Raw genomic sequence first — 24,579 nt, 5'->3', positions numbered from 1 at the left:
AAACAGATTGCATGCTGAACAAAAATAGGACTTAAAGATAGGCAGTTTGTTAATCCCAAAACTTCATCAACCTGCCCTGTCGCTGTTCAAGAAATATTGGAAATGAAGTTTTTATTCAATATACTCTGCTTATGAACCACTGACAGTGTTCCTGTGCAAATGCATAGAATTGCGATCTTTGTCTTCGTTTAAACAATGGCAGCGTTTAAGTTAACCACATTTAAGTTAACTGTGTGGCATTACAATGTGCAAAACAGCGTCGTCTTCATTTAAACTGCATTAGCGTTGCTAAGGCAACGCGTACTCTGATGCGAAGTACAGTCAGCAGCGGCTAGAATGAAAGTTTACTTCGTTGCCAAGGTTACGAAGTCTCTAAAATGGCCGACACGTTGCGTTGCGTAGAAGAGCGCCGCCAACCACACGCGTTCCTCCTGCGCTGCAGACTGAAAGATTCCTTTACGCACAGCAGCGTTGCCAATCACAGACGTCTTTGACAAAGCGGGGAACTGATGACGTCAATATCAAAGTTCGCTTAAGCCTTCTTTTTGCTGATAAATCAGATAAGCGCGCTAAAAATGAATCAGAGACACTTATCTCGCTTGTCCTGGACGTCTGCTGGTGTAAAGCTGTCAGGAACGGCTAGTCTTCGTTCTCCCACGAAGACTCAACGTGAACACTGACGCTCGAGGAAAGTCGAGGTAAGGCAGGTTCTTTACCTTCTCCTGATCATCGTCGCCAACAATTTTGTAGTATTGAATGACGATATATTCGAAAAGTTGGTTAAATAAAGAGTTTATTCCGCTCAGGAGAGGAACAGCGACAACAGTCAGAAACAGTGGTAAACTGCCAAACAACCAACATTCTACCACACAGCATAGAATGAACACATTAGCAAGATTCTACCTACAGGTGCCTAGAAGGCACACACAGAGAATACTACACAGTGTTTCTTGATCTTTTTAATAATGTAGTTGCGCCAAGAGGAGAATATTGTAATAAGCACAACTTTTCTCTTGGTGGTTTATTGTGGTGTGTGAGTAACAGACTTCTATTAATGATCTATACTCTCTTGGCTCCTCTGTTGGTCCCTTATTAAGGTGTGGACTCTTGTCAGCATATTTCTTTTTGATGCACACGTATGTGCATTGAAGTCCGCATCATTTGAGCAGTTTCTCTTAATTTGAAGGAACTGTAATATCTGATGATTCCAGTTGAAAAACGTGTGATGGTGACATAAAATGTAAGAGCATGTTCTTATTAAACTCTTCAGTGAACAGATATAAAAACCATAATAGATTTATCGACAGTGACATCAGGACAATAAATCTGGAAAGTGGTGTTATGTATAATGAATCTGAAATTGACGTTATGGTAATTTAGAAATCCAACGAATGCATCAAAGTTCCCTTCATCTTCTTCTGAAAAGGAAAATGTGTCATGACTATCCCTCCTCCTTAAGGAGGTATTCATAGTAAGTGGGACAGGGTGGTGACATAACAATGATCAGAGTCATGTGTGAGCTTGAGGCCAAGGTGGGGAGAAACTTGCAGGATCCTAACTCCTCCATCCTTAGCATCTTGCCTCATCTGCAAAAATCAAAATGACAGCTGACATATATCGCCTTTCTGTATGAAATACTTGCAAGGTCAGTCATACAACTGAGACTAGGTAAATGAGCGAACTCCATGCATTTTTTATTTTTCCTAAAAGTTATTGAAATAAGGACTAACATATCATTAGTTTAATTAATCTCATTATTAAATGTTTGAAATTCTGTATAGGAAACATCATAATACTGTAATCTGAATTTAATGGAGGTTAGAATGTTCAATGTAAGTAAAGCAGTTGCTTGGCCTGGGAAGTTTATAAATATGTAGGATCGAATTGGACGGAACGTCTATCAAGCAGCACCGGCAGTGACCCTTATAGAGAGACAAGGTCAAATAAGGCAGTCTATAAGTATATAGATGCAATGGGAGAAAGAGAATACTATTGATGGGCTTGATGCAGGGTAAAGAAATTTGTGAACATGTGAAGAATCAATTAATAGAATATTTCTGTTATACTACATTATATGTAGAACATAATATCCAGCTGCAAAGACATAAGATGCAGAGTTAGAAAACTGGTTAGAGGAAGTCCCATTCATTACTTTAAAAATAATATTTCCTTATTAAAGCGTCGGTTTAGAGAGACTCAGCAACAATGGTTGCCATATTGTCATACAGTTATCGTTTTCTAATCAGGAAAACTCAAAACAAAACACTAGTCGATTTACAGTATATGCCATATCAATTATCAAGGATACTACTGTCTGTCAAGCCTAATATAACCACTTACTTTTGGGAGTGGTATTACTATTCCCACTACTGTAAGAACTGCCTAGTAGGGTGTCTGAAACAAACATGTCTTTGTCTTGTCAGTTTGTTTGTACAAAACAAACTCTCTCTTCATCAACCAACTAAACTACCTCTTTGAGGAAACATAATGGATACCAGCAAAGGTGTGACATTGATAGCAAAAGAGATGTCAAATCTTCAAGCACTTGCTTATCATAAATCAAGTATATCCCTTCACAATGGGCTTCATAGTAGATCAAGTACCTCATTTCACAATCAACTTCACGGTAAATCAAGTACCTCGCTTCACAATCAGCTTCCCAGTAAATCAAGTACCTCGCTTCACAATCAATTTCACTGTAAATCAAGTACCTCCCTTCACAATCAGCTTCACAGTAAATTATGTACCTCACTACACAATCAGCTTCACAGTAAATCATATATCTCACTTCACAATCATCTTTACAGTAAATCAAGTACCTCCCTTCACAATCATCCTCACAGTAAATCAAGTACCTCACTTCACAATCAGCTTCACTGTAAATCAAGTACCTCACTTCCCAATCATCTTCACAGTAAATCAAGTACCTCCCTCCCCAATCATCTTCACAGTAAATCATGCACCTCCTGTCACAATCAGCTTCACAGTAAATTATGCACTTCCCTTCACAATCAGCTTCACTGTAAATCAAGTAGCTCCCTTCCCAATCATCTTCACAGTAAATCAAGTACCTCACTTCCCAATCTTCTTCACAGCAAATCAAGTACCACCCTTTCCAATCATCTTAACAGCAAGTATCTCACTTCACAATCAGCTTCACGGTAAATCATGTACCTCTCTTCACAAGCATCTTCACTAAATCAAGTACCTTCCTTCACAATGAGCTCCTGAAACATTCATTATAGCTTGCATCTGATGTTACTGAACTTGCCTTGTCAAAATTGGTTAAAACGTGCCAAAAAATGCTGAGCTGACACAGTATGGACTCCATGGTAATGGAATGAACTTGTCAAAGAGATTCGGTCATTGTTTACACAAATACCAAATTGTTCAGAGAATGCTATATTTTTTTACAGCATAAACGGAGAATCTGAAAAGTGTTTCTGTGAAAGAAACATCCATCCGTGTAAATGAATACTTTCTGCACAGGTTTAATTTGTACAGGGTTGATAATGTTAATATTGAAATAGATGAAGCAGAGGCGTGTCCGCCAATGTGCGGTAATGTTTTTAGGTCTTGTGCCTAGCGATACACTGTCTTGCCATGCTGTAACTCGGTATTAGTACGAATACGTGGAGTGGATGGTGACATCACAAGAGTGGAGGTGTGATATCGATGAAAATTAAAACCCAAGAGAAAAGAGGAGCTTTCGGCTTGCGACTAAAGTAGCATTAACCTCGAGATTGTGCCTGAAGAATAAGGAACAACAACAGTGACACATCTCCATACTAGTCTTCACTAGGACTAGACAGTTTCCATTTATAAAAAAATAACATAAGGACATTAATAAAATAAGGATACCCCTGTGTGGCAACGAGCAATAACATAAGAGGAACAATTTCCTTGATGTATACTGAGACTATTTGACAGGAAGCCAGCTGAATTTTAAAGAAGCCCATAAGGCCTACACCTTGTGAAAGAATAATTCCCTGGCTTTTGTTGTGTTAAGAAATGTTTGTATCTGCATAGGTCCTGAGGAACGTGGTACAGAACCCACCGAAACGCGCGTCGACCTTACGTGGAGTCCATCTTTTACATCTCATGGTCATTAATCCAGGCAGCAGAAATTCACACTCTGCCTGTTTATGTCAAGATTTGTTCAGATACAGCATTTTTTATATGTGAAATGTATGGATGGTAATAGAGTTTGAATGAATGTGAGTGCATGATTAGATGTGTATTTTTTTGTAGTTGTACGATCCAGGGTTTGTTTTTTCCTTCAAAATTGTGTATGCTGTAATATGTATTTTTCACAAAACAATATATACGAAAAAAATGATGAAAATATTTTTAAGAAATGAAAATGAGGGAGGAGGAGCTACGACACCAACCAAGATGGGCGCATAGTCTCCTGGCTCCGCTGACCTCCGTCCTACGCTCACTTATCCTGTCAAATATCCTGATCTCCTGCCCCGGATTCGTGTGGGTGAACTAGTCGGCACCCCGATGGTGTGACCACAGACTTTTTCTGATGTTCTGGGGTGAAGTAACATCGAAAGTGTTTTGAGTCCTAACCCAGACTGGAAGCCGGGGTCTCGATTGCTGATCTACCCGGGTCCAACGTGAACAACAACGGACTGAGAAGGGTGGTTGGGCCCGGTCCTTGGAACTTTTGCAAATTTCCCTGGATTACGTTGCAACCATCTGCTGCCTGGTGCTGTATCTGAGGTGAGGTGACGGGTGGCGCGCGGTGCTGCGTCGCAGGGGGCCCCGGCCCGGAGGCCCGGCACTAGCACCGCTGGTGCCCCGGGATGGGGGTCCCGCCGCGCGTTGCTGCGGGCTGTTTGCCCGTCCCTCACGGCTTGTCTCTGCTCCGGCGTATCCTGCTCCGGAGGGGGCGCCTTTCCGTGGGCATCGTTATGCCTGCGGACTTGTGGACCTTGGCGGAACGGACTCAATGTGGCCCTTCCTTGCAGATGGTAATAGCGGAACTTGCGGCGCTTCGCCCGACGGTGAGGGCCCAGGTCAATTATTGGCTGTCGGCAGCAGATGGGATCATAGGACCGGGAGCAAGCCCTGACCCGATTTTTGAGACCCGGCAGCCGACTTGTCTCCTGTTGGGCGCCCCAGTGGCGCGTTTGGACCCGGTGCTGGAAGCTGTGCCTGCCCCCGAAGAAATGGAACTCATCGTGTGCGCTGAGACTGGTGACTCTCTTACGTTCTCTGAAACATCGGTCCCACAGTTATCGGGACATTTTACTGCTTCCCCCATCCTGGACACTGTTGGCCCACATTTTAATCTGTATCGGAATGAGTCGCACTCCCTCCCCAATCAGTCTCCCAACATGGCGGATGTAACGATGCTTGGCTTCGGAGACGGGGAGGGACATCGTTTGTGCAAGCCGTGTGCGTTGGGATCTGCTATTCCTCTCCCATTTGCTGGCCCAAGCCCCGGCTGCTTTTGTGTGACTTTTGACTTTCCGGGGATGGGGCTTTACTTATCCGAGGGACTCGGCAACTTTGATAGACTGGGCCAAGGCTGAGATTGTGGGTTGAATTGTTTATGATGGATCTATTGGTAACGGGACTGCTTCATCACCAGACGGATTCCGGGGCGGGGGATTTGTGGTTCCCCCCGGGGTATTTTTGTATGGTGGACAACTTTATTTGTGCTGGCTTAGGGGGGCCCCCTTTGTTAGGGCGGGGGGGAGAGACCGGGAGCGCATAGACTATCGCCCTCCTCCACTTCCCCGTTAGGTGGAGTTTCTTTTCTTTCTCCTTTTTCTCTGTCTATATTTCGGGTTTGGTTCTTGGGCGACAGGCACACTGCTGGGGGGGGCCGTAGTCATCTGCAGAGGTGCAGGGTGGGGGGTTGGGGGAGGGGATTTTTCATTTTTATTTTGTTTCTATGGCCTTTTTTCTCTTCTCTTATCTGTCTTTGTCTTTTTCCTTGGGTTTCTTTGGTATCCATCACTGCTTTTTCATCTGTGCCTCAATTTTCGTGGTGTTCTCTGGGTCTTAGGGCAGGTGACTGGCAGGCGCGAATTGACCGTAATATTTCTTCACATCCTGAACTGCCTGTTTCAGCGCCATTGCTTTGACCGATTACTGTTTACTGTTGACACGTTTTCTATTCAGCCTGCCATTTTTTGCTGCTGGGAAATTGTTTGGCACCTGATCCTTCCATCTTATATTATAAAATGAAAACCTTTTATATCCTGTTTTTCTAATTGTGCTGTACGGTGACCAAGAGTACGCTAGCACGGTGATTCGGCTCCCCGAGGTGCTGCATGTGACTAAAATTGCTCTCTGTTAATCTAACTGCTTAGCGGCCAGCCCCGGGGGTTGTAGGCCCATACTTTTATTTGGTTGAAATGTCAATAAAGGTTTAAAAAAAAAAGAAATTAAAAAAAAAAGAAATGAAAATGAATAAATAAAAAATTATGAATTTATAAGAAGTACAAATGATATACAGAAGAATGATGAAATAAAATACTGAAATGAAAATGAACTACACCAGTTCTATTTGTTATTGTTGTGCATGAATAAGGTAAATACATGTAAACTACCAGCCCGATTCATGAAACGAAATTGCGCTCGCAAAGGGCCAGATTCTGAGAATCTGGCCCTTTGCAAGTGCGATTTTTGCATTTGAGATTCATCATCCCAAATGCAAAAATCGCTATTTGCGAAATTGCATATTTGCGAGGAATTGGATTTAAGGAATCTCTAATAGAGATTCCTTAAATGCAATTCATCACCCTATTTGAAATTGCGAATTCGCAATATTTGGTCGCAATTTACCACGAAATCTGACTTCGTGGTAAATTGCGAAAAACTAGTAAAAAGCACTTTAGTGCATTTTTTTCTTTTGCATGTTACACACACACATGTCCTTTGGACATGTGTGTGCGCAACACCTGTTTGAATTTGCATTTAAGGGGTGCTACAGGGTGTCCTTTGGACACCCCTGGCACCCTTTAAATCGCTATCTTATTTGCGATTAGCAAATTGCTAATCGCAAATAAGGAATACTCCCCATTCATTCCTATGGGCCTTTTGGCCCGTAGGAATGAATGGGGAGTTATTCCTTATTTGCGATTAGCAATTTGCTAATCGCAAATAAGGAATGTGTAGGAATCGCATTTAATTTTGCGATTCCTACATGAATCCCGTTTTGCGAGTCTGTAATAGCGATTCCTTATGAATCGCTATTACAGACTCGCAAAACGGGTCTTTGATGAATCTACCTGTATGTCTATAATGAAAAGTATATAGGTCTCGAGGGAACTTCTTTAGTATGTTGTGCTTTTCTCTCCCCTCTCTTCCCTGACCTTACAGTAACATTAGAGGGGTCCCCTCTTATAGGTACCTAGCGACACACTGCGCAGCAGTGTTCCCGCAGCGAGTGTCCTTTTGTCTGGGTTTTGAAAATGGACCTGGAAAATGCAGACAATTGTGCGTGTGATTTTCCATTTGCGGCCTGTTATTGGCCTTTCCCTGCGTGTTGTTTTGTAAAATAGACACCAATAGGCCAGAGGCGGCCGCATAGCTCCACCCCTGGCCTATTGTGTCTATAAAGCGCATTTCCTGCCATATGGTTTCAATTATCGTGCCCAGACACAGGGGCAATAATTGAAAGCATATGGCTTGCTCGCACGCCCACCACTTGTGGCTTTGTTTTTTCGACCACTTTCAGTTTCGCAATCGCCTTCCTCCTCCAAAGCAGGCTGCACGCACATGCGACAAATATTTATTTACTGATGCCATTTTATATGTGTAAATGTATAATGTGCACCGTCAGCCATTGTCCATAACTGTCTCTACGCCCAGCTTTGCAGGACAAGGATGCATGGTGCAAAAGTGTCTTGCAGTGCAGTTTAAAGCGTGCAGTGAAGTATGAAAGGCAATGGCCACCCCCCAACCCGGCAAGTTTAGAATTATTGCTTTGGCTAAAAATGACTGATTATGAAACGGCCAATATACAGCTTGGGCATTCATGGGGGCTTTGCCGCATACCTGTCAATGAACCGATCATGTTTATCTCTGTGTCATAAAAGTGCTGACCTGCCTGCAAATCTTGGGGGGGAGCTGAGGAGGTGCAGGACAGAGAAGAGGGCCCAGGAACAGTGGGTGCAGAGTCCTGGAGGGATGCAACAGGGAAGTGTGTGACAGGTGAGAGATGAGTGTGCAAAAGGTCTGCAGTCCTGGTTTCTCAGCCAGTGACACATTGCATTCTGGGACTTGTAGTTTGTTTTTTAACATTGTACGAAGGGTTGAAAGTCCGAGCATAAATAGTACTGTTAGATGTCAAGCCAGGAGTGGCTGAAGGCACTGCGGACACTTGACAGCATGCTATCCCAGCATGCCTCACGTCTGTCATAAATGGGGTGCGTTGGTCTGGACCCCTTCTGAGTCTGCGCACTTTTGGAGAGACAGGGAAATTGAAATTCAAGAGGTATATGCATCTGTGAGAACTGAAGTCCAAACTCTGGAAATCAAGCATGGCCTATTCACTTTTTCACTGTTCTGAAACTGATAAAATGAGGGCTGTGATTTTGCTGTATATACCCATAGTGGAGTTCATTTTGATCATGTTCAAGAAGATGAAAGATGAAGCCGGCCCTCCTGAAACTATCCTCTGCCACGGAGCTCCCACACCCAGCTTATGGGCCCACAGTCAAGACGTGGGGGGCAATCGGCCATCCTGCACATTAAGGAGAGTCGTGTCAGGGGCCAATGGGGCTGGAGCGAGGGGCCCACAGATGGCTTGCGGCTAGTGGGACGCGCCCCAACAGCTGCGCCCAGGCCCTGTGAGAGGAATGTGGAACATTCTTGGGCGATAGGCTGATTTTGGAGGATGTCACAGCCAGGGTGACTCCTCGCCGAGGAATAACGACTTTGTAGCTAGGAAGGGGGGAGTACTGAGTGTTTTTTTTTGCGGTGGATGCAAAGTGTGCATCTGACACCACGGTGCCTCCTGGGACCATTTATGATTAAAGTTCCCCCCCCACACGCGTGACAATACCACCGTGAGTGTCTTGGGTGGGCTTCCGTCTGCAGGTAGCAACGCGTGCTTAGAGGAAAGTCCTTGTGGGGGGCATCCCTGCCTCGCGCATCTCAGTGGACGAGGCACTGAACAGGCACCAATGCACTTGGAAAGGGTGCTCGTTGGGTTGACACCCTTGCTGCAGACGTCGGGGTTGCGAATTCCACGGATTCGACTCCGCCTTTCATCCTTCCGAGGTCAATCAAAAAACGACCTTTAGTAATATGTCCGGTGTTCATAGCCAGAGGACAGTAAGGACTAAATTGGAACACTTTGTTTTGTTTCGGTTGTTGGCAGTGGCACGTGGACATGTAGTCAGGTAGCACGAACATTTGTACAAAGTGTCACGAACCAATTGCACGTCACTTAAGGCGCTGAAAGAACAGTTTCTTGTGCACATTTGATAAAGGACCTCACTGGTGTCTTGTGCACTTAGATCCCTTCTTCGGGCCCCTAAAAGGCGCGGTTCCCATAACACGGGTTGTGCAAATGAGCAGTGACCCGTGGCCTGCAGGCCAACCGATGGCACCATCTGAACATGGTTTTTATTTTTACACTTCAGAGCTAATTCATAGTAATTTAAAGCAATATTAATTACGTTATTTTGCTGTTTTATTATAGCGCTTGCTGCACGTCACATGGCTTTATTGCGCTTATTACTATTATTGTTCCCCAGTGCATTATGCCCCACGTTTCTCCATGGCATGACTTGCACTGCCATGGGCTGGAGTGCGCAGAAGACAGTGTGCTGCAGCGATAAGTCGTTGTTCTGCAATAAATAATCGTGTTTTGTAAGAAGTACAGTCCTACGTGTGATTTTAGTCCCATGCATGCCCCTCTGCACCAGAACGACCCCTCCCCCATTGCGTGCTAGCTGCTGGTTATTGATTAACCTGTCGATAATGATCGCCTTTTGGAGCTGACAGGACAGCTGCCAGGGCCCTAGGGAGCAATAAAACGAGATACCCAAATAGTGTCAACCTCTCCCCTCCTGGGGTCATTAAAGGGTGTCAGGGGTCATGCCCCCTCCTCGACCGTGTAACCAAAGGAAGGGGTGTCAGCAGATTTACGCTGACACTCGGCAGGCCGTGGGGTATTTTTACTCGCCCAGTAAATCAATAACTCAGAACACAACCACACACACACACACACACACACCACACACACAATCACACACACAACCACACACACAACCACACACACAACCACCACACAACCACCACACAACCACCATGCACAGCAACACACACACAACCACACACACAACCACACACACACAACCTCACCCAACCACACACATAAACACAACACACAACCACACACACAACCACGCACACAACCACACACAACCACACACACACACACAACCACACACAACCACACACACACAACACGTACATACAATCACACATACAACCACACACACAACCACACATACAACCACACACACAACCACACAAACACACACAACCACACATATAATCACACATACAACCACACACACCGCACACACATAACCACACCGTCAGTGCACACTTTCATCAGGCACAGACACCATCAGTCGTCAGTGCATGCTTTCACCGGGCACAAACACCACCAGCCGTCAGTGCACGCTTTCACCGGGCACAAACACCACCAGCCGTCAGTGCACGCTTTCACCGGGCACAAACACCACCAGCCGTCAGTGCACGTTTTCACAGGGCACAAACACCACCAGCCGTCAGTGCACGCTACCACTAGGCACACACACCACCAGCTGCCAGTGCACGCTTGCACCAGGTACACAGACACCACCAGCCGTCAGTGCACACTTTCACCAGGCACACACACACCACCAGCCATCAGTGCACGCTTTCACCAGGGAAACACCACCAGCCGTCAGTGCATGCTTTCACCAGGCACACACACCACCAGCCGTCAGTGCATGCTTCCACCAGGCACACACACCCCCAGCCAGCGAGGGCACACTTCGACCAAGCCCACACACCACCTGCCATCAGTGCATGCTTCCACCAGGCACAAACACCACCAGCCATCAGTGCACGCTTTCACCCGGCACAAACACCACCAGCTATCAGTGCACGCTTTCACAGGGTACAAACACCACCAGCCATCAGTGCACGCTACCACTAGGCACACACACCACCAGCCGTCAGTGCACACTTCCACCAGGCATACAGACACCACCAGCCATCAGTGCACACTTTCACCAGGCACACACACCACCAGCCGTCAGTGCACGCTTCCACCAGGCACACACACCACCAGCCGTCAGTGCATGCTTCCACCAGGCACACACACCACCAGCCAGCAGTGCACACTTCCACCAGGCACACACACCACCAGCCGTCAGTGCACGCTTCCACCAGGCATACACACCACCAGCCGGCAGTACACACTTCCACCAGGCACACACACCACCAGCCAGCAGTGCACACATCAATTGTTAACGCATCCACAATTAACTATTGTAGCAATCGCAGTATGGCGCACTTTACTTTTAAACATATTCATCTAAAGCGCAGCATGCCACCATTGCTACAAAAATAAATACACATTTTTTTGGCCTACAAATTTATAGACTTTTGTTGCAATTGGTGTTGCAATATTTAGCAATGCCAATAGCTCAAACTTAATTATTGTGAGACCTATTGTGAATTCTGCTGGTGATGGGCATAAAATGTGACTGAGGGCTGCCGTAGAGTATGTTGTGAGAAAACGGTAGAGCTGGGAGTTAAGGAGGAGGTGACCACTAAGATTGGAGGTTGACTCGCCAAGAGCCACTGTCCACATTTGAAGGAGAACCGGTGGACTGGAGGGCAAAGGAATAATGGCATTTGAGCTATACGTCAAAGTGGAGTGCTTGAACTTGGAAAGCTGAGCCCAGCAGAGCTGAACCGGTCCTGTGTTAGAGGGACCTGGCAAAGGTATAAACAGATGAGAGCGGCTGAGCAATAAAGTGTCCGAAGGGGCACCTGAGGCCAACAAGAAGATGGGGAGATGGATTAAGATGCTCCCAGAAAAAATAAGGTAGGGCTGCAAAACTCCCTCCATGGTCACTCTTGTCACTCTGAGCATTCCTGAGATCAGCCCAACCCAAGCACCATTTACACAGATCTCAAAACACTAACTAATTATCCCCCCTGTCATTGAAACAGCAACAAAAATATAATCGAGAGTGCCCAGAGGAATACTAAAGAGACGATTGAGTGCCCAATAGTGCAGATCAATGGCACTGACTGCAGGGGCATCCTTCCACTGGAGACAGCAGGCGAACTCCGAGCAGAACTCACAAATGAAGAGAAGGGACAAGTGAATAGGAGGACAAACATGTAAGGCCACGCATCTTCATGAAGCACTCATGGTAGAGGTAACTGAAGTAAGCTGAAGCAATCCACTACATGCTATAGAATGAATGGAAGCAGATGTGGGAGCCGAACCCAAATTATCTCCTGAGCCTCAATATTGCGCGAACCGCAAATGTTACCTTTGGCAGTTCAACTCCGTGAATCTTCACATTGATCTAGGGGTAAGAGACCACCCTCCCCTTCAATGATACAAACTTGGCAGAGAAAAATAGTTTTTTTTAAACTGGGACTACTAAAGAACTGAGTGCTACATCAAAATTAAGTCTAATAATGTTTAAAGCATAGCCGTTAATAAAACATTACAAAGGAATGCATAAAGTAGTCATGAAGACGAATTCACAAACCATAACAGAACCCAAGTCGCCTAATAAAGTCCTTCTAGTATCTGAGTCCTAAACTCATAAAGAGTCCTAACAGCATTGTAAGTGAGGAAGAAAATCTCAAATAAATCGGCCACAGTCTCAGGAGACAATGGAAAGTCATCCCCGATCCCTAAAAATCAGAGGGTTTTACACACAATTTATGCATATTAATAAATAAAACTGAAAATTCATCATGGTATATTCATGGGTAGGTCACATTGGCAAATCACAAACAAATTCGTAAATCTGAAAAGCTCTTAACACTAATCCATTTCTTAAGGTAAGAAAAATCTTCTGCTTGCTTCCTCAGCAACTCCAGTCTGGGGATGCACGACCCAATATGATTTTTTATTCTCGCAATAGCCCGTAGTATCATGTTCTTCTGCTCCCCTGCATCAGAACTTCCAATGGCAAATCCTTCAAAATGAGACATCGAGTACTCGATGGAACGTTCATTCACAATACATGCTTTCTAATAGTACAATCTGTTTGCATCATTGCGCTCTCTGCTCCACAGAAACAGCGAGGAGAGAACACTCAGAGCAGGTAGCTGATTGAGACGGGGAATGTGCATGAGCAAAACACCAGAAACTGCATCCATTTTAATTAAACAATGTCACACATTAAAATGTGGCGTAACTATACTACATAATTTAACACACTTCTAAATGAGATTATCATATTGTTTCAATAGCAGAATCAATATTTCATAAATTACGGTCATATGCATTGTTGAAATTACTAATTCTCACAAATAATTTGTGAGCCCAAAATAGCACATCATAAAAAAATCTTTAATATAAACATCCCCTTTGGGGGAAACAAGAGAGACACAGCCAGTAGAATGGTGAAGCTCAAAGCACAGAAAACCAACATACTGACCCAGAAGGAAGTGCTCATGCCAAGAGATTGGAAGAGTTACCTGCAACAGATGTAGAAGAAGCAGCAGACACAGTCACCCACCAGGACATCCTAAACCTAATTCTGGTGGCCTTGGAGGATGCACAGGAGGCCCTTAAGGCAAAGACAGATGCAGTTGCAGGAGGCCTCAATCTGCTTCAAGAAGATCAGCAAAAGAAGTGGAGTGGAGGCAACCTGGCGGAGGTGGGACCATCTACATTTGACATGTGGGGGGCTATTTGTGGATCTCCTTAAACAGATCTGCTATCAGGTGAGTCTGCAGACTTTGTGCGGCATATTTATTTGCAGATGGACATTTTGCTACCTGCATTGCCGCACCTAATTAAATAGCACTGCAGTTGAAGGTGGCAAAATGCCTGTGGGCAGGGTGGGGATTGGGGAGTAGGGGTAAGATGGTGCACCCCTGTAAAAAACACACAAAAAAACAGCATTCACAGTAAGGCAAACTCCGACATTCAGAGTGTATCAGTGTTTGCCCTCCGGTAGTGTCTGCAAATCTATCTGGAGTACTATGCCAAAGATGCAGAGGTGCACTCCAGGACGAATAATCTAAGGGCAGTAGTTCTCTCCGAGAAAATCAAAAGCTCGAGCATGGAGCTACAACTGGAAGACTGGCTCAGCGCCAATGTTGCCCCACAGATACTCTCCAAGTTCTTTTCAGTTGATTGCTTGCGCTTCTAGAACATTAAAGGGCACTGAAGGTACCTATTCAACCATCAAAAAGGAAGCTTTAGCCTTGTGGTGGGGTGTTCAACATTTAAGGAATTTCTTGTGGGGCAATGAATTTGTTTTAAGGACCGATCACAAACCTTTGGTTGACCTTTTCACTACTCCCCTCATTGCGAAGTGCCAGTATAGACTGCAAGATTTCCATTGCCGCCTAGAAAATGTAGCTGGTGCCAAGAATCTCGTAGCCAACTACTTATTCAGGTTACCCCTTATGGGAAGTGTGTGCGTGGAATCACCTGATGACTTGGAAATGGTTTGTGCGGTGTGATCTTTGGAAAATACAGTGGGTGGTGTTCTTTCTGAACAAGAATGGGTGCAAACTTTGTCATGTGATGTTGAAATTAATATGGTCATTGACTCTTTATCGGGTGTGTGGCCCATCAACAAGGATTGTCCCTCTGAGTTGATCCTTTACAAATGGATCGGTGAGGAGGTATTTGTAGTTGATGGGGGTTAAGGAGAGGTGGTTTACTGGTTGCCTGGAGTACACAGGGATATAGAACACTATGTTCGTGACTGCTGCATTTGTGTTGTGAGCGACAAGTCTCAGGTGACTCATCCTTCCCCAGTTTATCCTGTTGCGGTAAAAAACTCGCCCTGGTGTAAACTGGCTTTTGATGTTGCCGGTCCTTTTGGACTGATTGGAAGTTCTCCCAAGTAAGCTTTGGTCCTCATTGATTACATGTAAAAATGGCCTGAGGTCAGGATTGTGGATAATGTTAATTCTTCGTCTGTCATAAAAAATTTTCAAGATGTGTTTCACATGGAGGGTTTTCCTGAAGAATTGGTGTCAGACAATGGAACTAAATTGGTTTCTCAGGGACATTGGTGTTAAGCATATTCTTACTTCCCTTTACTATTTCCGCAGCAATGGTTTAGTTGAACGCTTTAACCGCATTATCAAGGAACATTTGCAACTGGCTCCGGTCAATGGAGTGCATTGGTGGCAAACTGACACTGACATGTTGTGGGCGGTGAGAACTACTCCTCATGCTAGCACTGGCATGGCTCCATTCACTTTACTCATGGGTAGAGTTGCAGGTTCCAAGTTAACCAAGGAGTGGATGCCAAGGAAAAAGGTTGATAAGGAGAAGTTGTTGTAAGTGGTGGATGTCAGAGCTGCTGTTCAAGCCAAGTACAGCACTAGTTCTGGAAATGCTAGTGCTTTGTCTGTTTGGGTGGGTGATTGGGTCAGAGGCAATGAACCAGGCTTTATCCGCAACGGCGAGGCGCGCTTTTCAGCACCTAGAATAGTGACTGTGGTGAAAGATCATGTGGTGGTGTAAGAGAACGGCAAGGTATGGAACAAATGTGCTGTTTCTGTGGTGCCTGAATCCAAGGTTGGTTATGTCAACGAGAGAATCTGTGTTCATTCTTCTTCGGCGGTTGTGCCTGGTAGTGCTCATGTGAGGTTGGATGCTCAGCCTGGTTGTGTCGGCGTGGGGGTGCTTCAGCTAGGTTGAGATCTTTTCCTGGCAAGTATCAAGATTATGTCATGCTGTAGATCCTGTTCACTTCTGGGTCTCTCATTCTTATTCCTTGCTATGTTCATGTTATTGCTTTTATAGTACTTACTTCATTTTGCCAATTTTGTATCATTCTGCCAATTTTGTACTATTGTTTGCCTTTGCTATTTTGTTCTTTTTTTTGTTACATTCATTGTGTTATGAAGGAAGGGGGTGTGTTGGGTTCTGGAATCTTATTGGGCGGGTGCTCATGGGTTCAGGGGGTTCGTAAAAGGAATGTGGAGTGTCGTTGAAGCGGCAGTTGCTGCCGGGGTTTGGAGACTATCGGTCGTAATAAAGAAGTGTTGAACCTACCTCTTCTTGTAGACTTCTCTTCATAATACTATGATTGTAAGAAGAAATATACTTTGGTTACATAACTGTGGAAACAGCTAAAAATAATGCATACATTAAGAACAGAGCAGAGTAAGATTACCACGAAAAAATTTCCCAAAGACTTTTTTAGGCTGCAATAGCGCAATATCAAAATCGCTCAGAGCTATAACTTAAAAACAAATGATAAATGCACCTTTAGTGAATGTGTAGTTACAGAGAAAGACTTAGACTTGCCAACGAGACATATTGTTGCGGCTTATGCGCTGGAACTCCCTCTGTGATACCTGACCGGACTAATAAGACTGAATTCAGATGCTGAGGGGGTGACTTCAATGAGGGCCGAGATGCATGCTCTGGGGGGCAGGGGTGGGGGGGGGGGGTTATGAGTGAAACGCTCTGCATGCGATCCTGCCCTGCGAGACAGTTAACTGATGGTAGAAGGTCAGTGTTTGTCACTTCACACCGTGAAGGACATTGTCAGTCAAATCCGGAACAATGGCGTGGAAGCTCCTAAGACCCTCACGCTATATTGGATCCTAGAGTAGGTTTAGTTAAAAAGGAAGAGTAGCAATTGTATTTAACATTTAATAGTATTACTGAGGTATCAGTGCAACCCCTGAGAGAAAAGTGATCTAGAGATTCGGGGAAGACCCTGAAAGAGGTCTGGTTATGTGCAATGCCATCAGGAATACGTCTGGCTAACTCACCCACTAGGATGCCATACTCCTGTAGTTGCCCAGTGGTAATGATGGCAAGCCGCTTTGAGAGGGTGAGGTTGGCAGAGATGGCCTGGAGCCCTTGCAACATGTAGAGAGCATAACAGTTCACAATGCCTTACATGTGAAATCTGTGACATGTTCTGTGGATGGAACACATGCCTAGCAGGCCAGTGTCAAACCCTGTTGTGCAGACAACTGTGGTGGAGGTGGATAACTGGCACAGCTCTACCCCTGACGCACCACCCACTGGTCGATACACAAAATATAGTGCAACACCTCTCCAACACACACCTGAGGGAACAAATGCTTAGTGATGGATTGAAAAGTAGGGAGTGTTATAACATGAAAGAGTTTCATACGTCGTTTCATATGCTGTTCTGAGTTATGTGAGAGTATCACAGATATCCGTAAAATATATTTATCTGTATAGCAAGGTGAAAGGGCGTACAGGTTTTGAAAATGGTCACATTTTAAATAACATACAGCAAACGCAGATGTTTCAGCCATATTGAGCTTTTTTTTTTACTAAGGAGATGCATTTCCAGCTGTATATGGGCTCTATGAATAGCATCATTTTCTGGCAGCCTTGAAGAAAGAGCACTTCAGAACTATTAGCTGCTGCAAAGAAAATAGCTAAAGAACTGCATTTTGAACACATAGTTTCTGAAATGCCTAAAATGAGAGCAATTTGATGGATTTGTTATTGTTAACACTAACACAAATGGCCGTACCTGCTGTGATAAGATGACTATTTCAAATACTTACTTGTCCACCTTTCTCAAGTGATACCCCTGATTATCTGGAATGTTGCAAGACATAGCAATTGTCAAACCGCCAATTGTATTTACAGGAGATATGTGAGAGTGTAGACACTAACATCCTACACAATGAGAGAATTGCAGTAGTTGGAAATATGTTCTTGTAATATTTTGTAAAGGGAAAAACCTGAATATTTGGAAATATCACAGCCTGTAATTTTCATTTACTGTCTGGTGCTTAAAGACAGCGATGATCATGCTTTGCTCTACTCTCTGTTGAGAGTACATTAATAGAAGTGCATTAAATAAGGACAGCTGGGAATTATAAAGTTTGACCTACTTCTTTAATCATAATATAGTATGGTTTGAATGTGTATATGTGGATAAAGTACCCCTACAGTATATTATAGGGATATTACAAGTCAACGAGGACTTCTGTGACCATTAGAGGAACGAGACAAAAGGCCGACTTCCTTTACAATGTTATACAACTCTAAGGTAACCTGCAATATGCTTATCAGTTCAGTTCATACGTCTTTATTTCGAATATTTCATCATAAAAGACACACACATAAAATTAGCATCATCCAAAATTACACAACCAGAGATTTAAAAGACAATAAAATAGCACAATATATACACGTGATAGTTTTTTTGTGCCTATGTAAAAAGGATGTTACTACTATGAACCAATACCACAATAATGCAATGTAAAAAGTAAATCTCTAAGGTCTATTAAAAATACAATGATCCTAAACCCAGTCAACCTCTAACCTGATGGATGGTCCTGATAGTCGACATCCAACCTAGGAATTTTGCTACTGCTATTACAATGCATTCACTAGTATCGGTCCTGAGAATCCTTAAGGCCTCCAGCCCCACCCGAGTGCCGATGTTTTGGCAAATAGGTTGAAGCCATTTTTTACGGGGGCTATAGAGGCAGGACATGCAAAAAATATATGACCAATGGACTCCCTCTGATCCGCACACCAGAAACAAAATTTGCGAATTCACAAATAAGGTAGAGCAAATTACCATGAAGTTGACCTTCATGGTAATTTGCGAAAACTTTGAAAAATGCACTAAAGTGCATTTTTCAAAGTTCCATTTTACACACACACATGCCCTTGGGGCATGTGAGTGTGCAAAATGTACTTCTGAGCAGATTTCAGGGGTGCAACAGGGTGTCCTTTGGACACCCCTGCACCCTTGAAATTGCATTCTTAATTTGTGAATTTCTAATGGTGAATTGCAAATAAGAATGTCTTTCCATTCATTCCTACGGGCCTTTAGGCCCATAGGAATGGATGGGGAGGTATTCCTTAGTTGCGATTCTCAATCAGAGTTAATTAAGGAATTTTAAGAAATCGCTATTTTTATAGCGATTTCTTGATGCATTGCAGTTTGCAATTCCTTAATTGCGATTCCTTATTTTTTGCAATTAAGGAATCGCAAAATGCAATATTGATGCATGTGCCCCTTAATCCCATATCTATTAGTAGCAATCTTACTTTTTTAAACCAGGGTGGGTTACCCGAACCCATGACAGATCTAACATCCATGATTTCTTTAGCAAAAAGAGCCAGTTCTGGAGTAGTCCAGGTCCTCCTCCATAAGGCCACCGGTTTGAACCGTGCCACATCATCAATTGAGTGGCAACCTAGGTCCATTAAAAGCGGCTTCAATGGGCTAGAGCGAGGGAGGCCTATTAAATTCCTTAAAAATTTATTTCGGATTTTAACAATTTGGTTTAAGTCCGCAAAACCCCAGAGGTCTGCTCCGTACAGGATCGCTGAACTAATCCTAGAGTTAAATATCTTTAAAGCAGGACCTGTCCTTTTTGTTAGTGAGGACCTCTGCTCTTTAACTAAACACCCCGATAACTGAGTAAACTTGAGTGAAAGAGTATCAATCTGGGGCTTCCAGCTAAGCTTATTCTCAAGAACAACCCCTAGATACGTCATGACATTGGTCTGTTCAAGCGGAATACCATTCATTGTACCGTGTCCCACCACAGGTTTAAATTTTGTAAGTATCATAAATTTAGTTTTTGCTATGTTCACCTGTAGGTCATTGATTTGGCAAAATTCCTCAAATGTATTTACGGCCGCCAGCAGGCCCTGGTGGGTTTTTGATATTAAAAGGGCAATATGCTATCATGTACAACAGGGTTTACTTTATTTCTTTTAATAGATGGGCACATCATCACCTTTTCCAGAAACCACCTAAATCCTTGGCATGTAGCTCTTTCATATAAAAGAGAGAGCATGTTTGCAAACATGAAGAAGAAAAGTAGAATCTCTAGTGCAAAATTAAATGCATCAAAAAAGCTGTGTTATTGTTTTGCAATTAACAAATAGCGAATCACAAAAATGTGTTTACCTACGTACATCTGGCCCCCAAGTGTTCTATTTTTACCTGAGGAGTGCAAAACATACACGTTATCATAAATATCTTCTTCCTGGTGGTTATTGTACAGCTTTAACAGCATAGCAGAAGAAAGAAAAGTCTTGTTTCATTTCCATTTTGTAAGCAGCTTCTTTAATTATGCTCCATGTCTGGTCTGCCTTTCCCCTGTCTGCCGACTCAGGCAGCAGGCATTGTGACCACAGAACTCAACTGTAATAAGTCATTACTTTATAATTAGTGACTGGGTGCATCAGAAGTCGCCGATTATAAAGAAATTAGAGGTGGGCTTTTATACAGGGATTGCAGAAACCCATGTATTATAAAATAATATGATGTGGGGATTTGTACAAAGGCTTTTTTGAATCACAGAAATATATAAATGCAAATGAAATTATTTTAAAAAATACCTGGACTGCACTGTTTAAAAATATTGAGCTTCCCATGTTGTCGAATTCTCTCTAGTTGTTTCTCCGCGTTTACTACATTGTGTTGCCTGGTGTATCACAGGCATGCACCTATATTGCTAACAAGTTAATATATGGAAATGATAGCCACATATAGGGCATCTACATCCACACAGTGTGAACCCACCACAACTCAAACAAAGCCAAGTACACAAGAAATGAATGGAAAAACCTTCCCAGGCTTCAAGTTCCAAACAACTCCAAAGACCTGCATTTCCAGTGGAGCACTGCTGGAGAACAGAGATCGTCAGACAAAGCGAAAACAATGTGCCAAAAAACCCAGCATATTTGCACATTTGATTAAATGATGTTTAAGAAATTGCTACCAGATATATAATGTGACACACTTTTTCTTTGGCTAATAATATTGGCTGAAGTGTATTGGCACTGATGCTTGGGCTGATGAAAGAGAAGCAATGTTTGGTCAGTTAGAAGTTCTCACACAGGTACTGGTGGTACTAGGACATATTATTGGCCTTGCGCTAAAGACCACAATGTTGCATTTTATTATATGTTTCCCTATTGTTGGCCCCCAAGTTATTTTACACCCATGTCTTGACTGTAAGCTGATCCTTATCCAGCCATCTACACTTGCCAGTACTCCTGCTCCTACCCTTACTTACTCTTGTAGAGTACCAGTATCTCCATCCTTTGAATCCTCTACAAAATATTGCTCATATTGGACAGCATTTCCGTCCATTCCGCCTTCTTGTCTGGTGTAATTTCCCAAATTCGTATTTCCTCCAGGAGGGCTCATTCCCCCTTGTACTTCTAGCTGGCTTCCCTCATGGGCTTGTTATTTGAGCCCCAGTGAATCGTTGTACAGCGTTTCAGCAACAACAAACCCTATGCTGCAAATCTACTTTGTATCTTTCTGTTTCTGGGTTTAGGTATATGTAATGAGGACGGGGACGGGTTGCAGCCGCACCCTGAACCCCGGTGTGAGCCTTTAACCTGTGACACCTCCCTCTTGTTTCCACAGCCTCCGATGCCCCCTGTCTGGAACATGCCTGAGGAACGGTACAGTTGCGACGATGAAGAAGATGTTATCGGGCCCTTTAATTGTACCGGCGGGAGCATGGAGGAGGAGGAGTCTGGTCCCACCTTAAAGGACGTCAGCGCGAGAGCACAGGTGTGTCTATACACAGGAGGAGCGGACAGCGGTGGAGAGGAGCGGCGTGGACAAGAGAGAAGACGAGAGCGGAGTTTGGAGATCGGAGAAGGAGGAGACGCAAGGAACAACGGAGGAGAGAGTGACGCGAAGAACATGGGAGGCGGAGGAGCCGTGAGGAACAGCGGAGGCAGAGGACTGACGGGGCCCGGTCGAGACGCAGGAGCCAGGAGGCCAATGGCAATACGAATCGCCCAGCCACACACCAGGAGGGGTGTGTCTACCAGAGGTGCATAACCGTATCTCGGGCTGGGTTGGAAGGAAGGGTAGAGGCAACCCGTGAGCATTCACACGACCCCTGGTATTCACCGCCCTCACTTCCCTAATACCCCAAACACTTTGGTTTCCTTTACTCCCCACCCGCTGATTGAGTTTTTGAGTAGAGCGTGTGGACTGATACCTCCCTCTCTTGAGTTTTCCCCCACCGGCGGAGCCTGTGTCACAACGGAGCCCGAATAGGGAAAGCGGAGGAGGAGCCCAACTCGTCGAAGGGAAGAAGGAATCCTGAGGATGTGCCGAAAGGAGAGGAGCAGATCCCCGAGGAGAGCCGTACCTCGGAAAACCTGTACTGACTTACTGTTTCACCAAATAAAGCCTAGTCGAACAAAGACACGTCTCCTGCCTTTCCCTACCCCGCAAGTTACAGTATAATACTCAACAAACAATGCCTCTCATAGAGAGTTTGGTACTGTCTCGCCCAGTAGTCTGATATAATCGCACACGGTCAGGTCATATGTATAAATGTGGCATCTTATTCTGCACATTTTGAAAAGTTTGGCAATTCGTTAGGGAATATTCTATGTATCAGAGGGGCAGCAGGTACACACAGTGTAAGAAATTAAAGTTTGATCACTTAAAAATGACGCTGTTTGCTACTTCCTCTACTTGTGCGCATGTTATTGCCCATTCTGAATCTGTCAGGGGTCTCGCAGATCTCTGTCCAAAGCTTCTCTCGCCTTCAGATGGACTTGATATCTATCCATCTTCAAGGCTTCGTAAAGACATACAACAAGCCAACAGCCCTGACTTGTCTCCAACATCCTTTTTAGGTCGAGCCTGGGCAGTGCATGCGCTGCTCTGCGATGCATGCTGTATTCAGGTATGGAATTGAAGCTCCGTCCATATTTTTCATTGGCTTGCGTCATTGTCCTTTGTAAATCTTGGCTTCAGATTTCTTAATGTGCTTATTAGTCCCTCCTTAGTGCCTCCCTGTCTTCTGTTGTTACCTCCCATGAGGACTGGTCTTTTTACATCCGTCCTAACTCGGCAGCTTTCATTAGCAGTTCTGTGAACGAATTACTTAATTAATTTACACAGCATGCACGGGATGCCAGATTCAGTAATGGCGGGCGCTTCCTAACAGACTTTGCATTTCTTTTCAACTTTTAAATACGCTCCGTTTCACACTGCACAGATGCCCTATAGCGTCCTCTATAACTTTGAAAATACGCTCCGTTCCCTCCCTCCATCCTCCGTTGCACTGACCCATGCGAGGCGGGCGCTGTCTTAATTAAAGAAATCTGGTCTGATGTACATATTTCATAATGGCGCCTGTGTGCGGCTCATCCAACTCATTTTTTTATATACATTCTTAATAATTGCGGCCACACGTCTTGTTGTGCATGGCTCAATCTACTCTTTCTTTTAATGTACAGAAAAAGACCGCCTTGCATGTTAGGCACAGCCCTGGAGCACTTTGTTGACATGATTCCTTCTCTCCTTTCACAGTGCAGGGCAGAGACATCATACGCGCCACAGGGGGTGGAGCCAGCACTGTGGGGACCTGGCACAGTCCTATTCAGGTCCCAGGTGCAACACCTCCCTCCCATCTAGATGCAGATCTCTCTATTCAACACTGGGCGGACTCATTCTGTCTCCTGGAATCCCCCAGCCCTGTCACTCACAAACCAGACAGTCAATACACAAACAGGCCAAGGAACACAGAAAGGTCAGACAAGAGAACAGCAGCTTTCTAAAAGTGCTGTTCTCAAACACAGGATTTAACAAGCATTGGAAATGCAATAGGGCTCGCATTAGGAAAGTTTGATCTATTGGTGTTATAAATGATTTTTTTTATTTATGTGTTTTTTTTTAAATAGCTAAATTAATAGCTTTGTCATTTACAATGCCAATAGTTATAACTTTCGCAAATGTGACACCTATAGCATTTGTAATGCAACATGTTTTGTATTTACGTGACTTAGATGTATTGATATTACAAATAACAATGGCTTTTAATTTTTTTTAAATAATTAATACTTAAATAATTTATTTAATTTGTAATGGCAATAGCTTAAACTTTTGTAAATAACATTTGTGAAGATTATGTTCAGTGTTTTTTATTGTGACGAAAATCCAAGAACAGAAGTGAAATATTAACATCTTTTAGTGATTTGTAATAAAGCGTGAAAGCTTGAAAACAGCTTGAAACATTGAAAGAACATATTTGAACCAGTGATGCTGTGGTTGCGGTGAGTGATGCTGTGGTTGCGGTGAGTGATGCTGTGGTTGCGCTGAGTGATGCTGTGGTGGTGCTGAGTGATGCTGTAGTTGCGCTGAGTGATGCTGTGGTTGCGCTGAGTGGTGTGTGCATCGGTGTAGCTGTTTGGTGGGTGCATCAGCGCTGCCGATGATGTTTTAATCTTTATTTCAGCTGACTACTAGCTGATTGCTTTTTAAAAAATTTGTCATTGCTATACTTTTGTGTTACGCTCTTCAGCGCCCGCTCCACTCATTGACTCACGGTAACTTACTTACCCCATTCACTTCGCTCTCGACCCCGGTCCGC

This window comes from Lissotriton vulgaris, chromosome 2_1 (assembly GCF_964263255.1).
Source record: "Lissotriton vulgaris chromosome 2_1, aLisVul1.2, whole genome shotgun sequence".
NCBI classification, from domain to species: Eukaryota; Metazoa; Chordata; class Amphibia; order Caudata; family Salamandridae; genus Lissotriton; species Lissotriton vulgaris.
The sequence above is the reverse complement of the archived record's forward strand: the minus strand, read 5'-3'. Positions refer to the sequence as shown.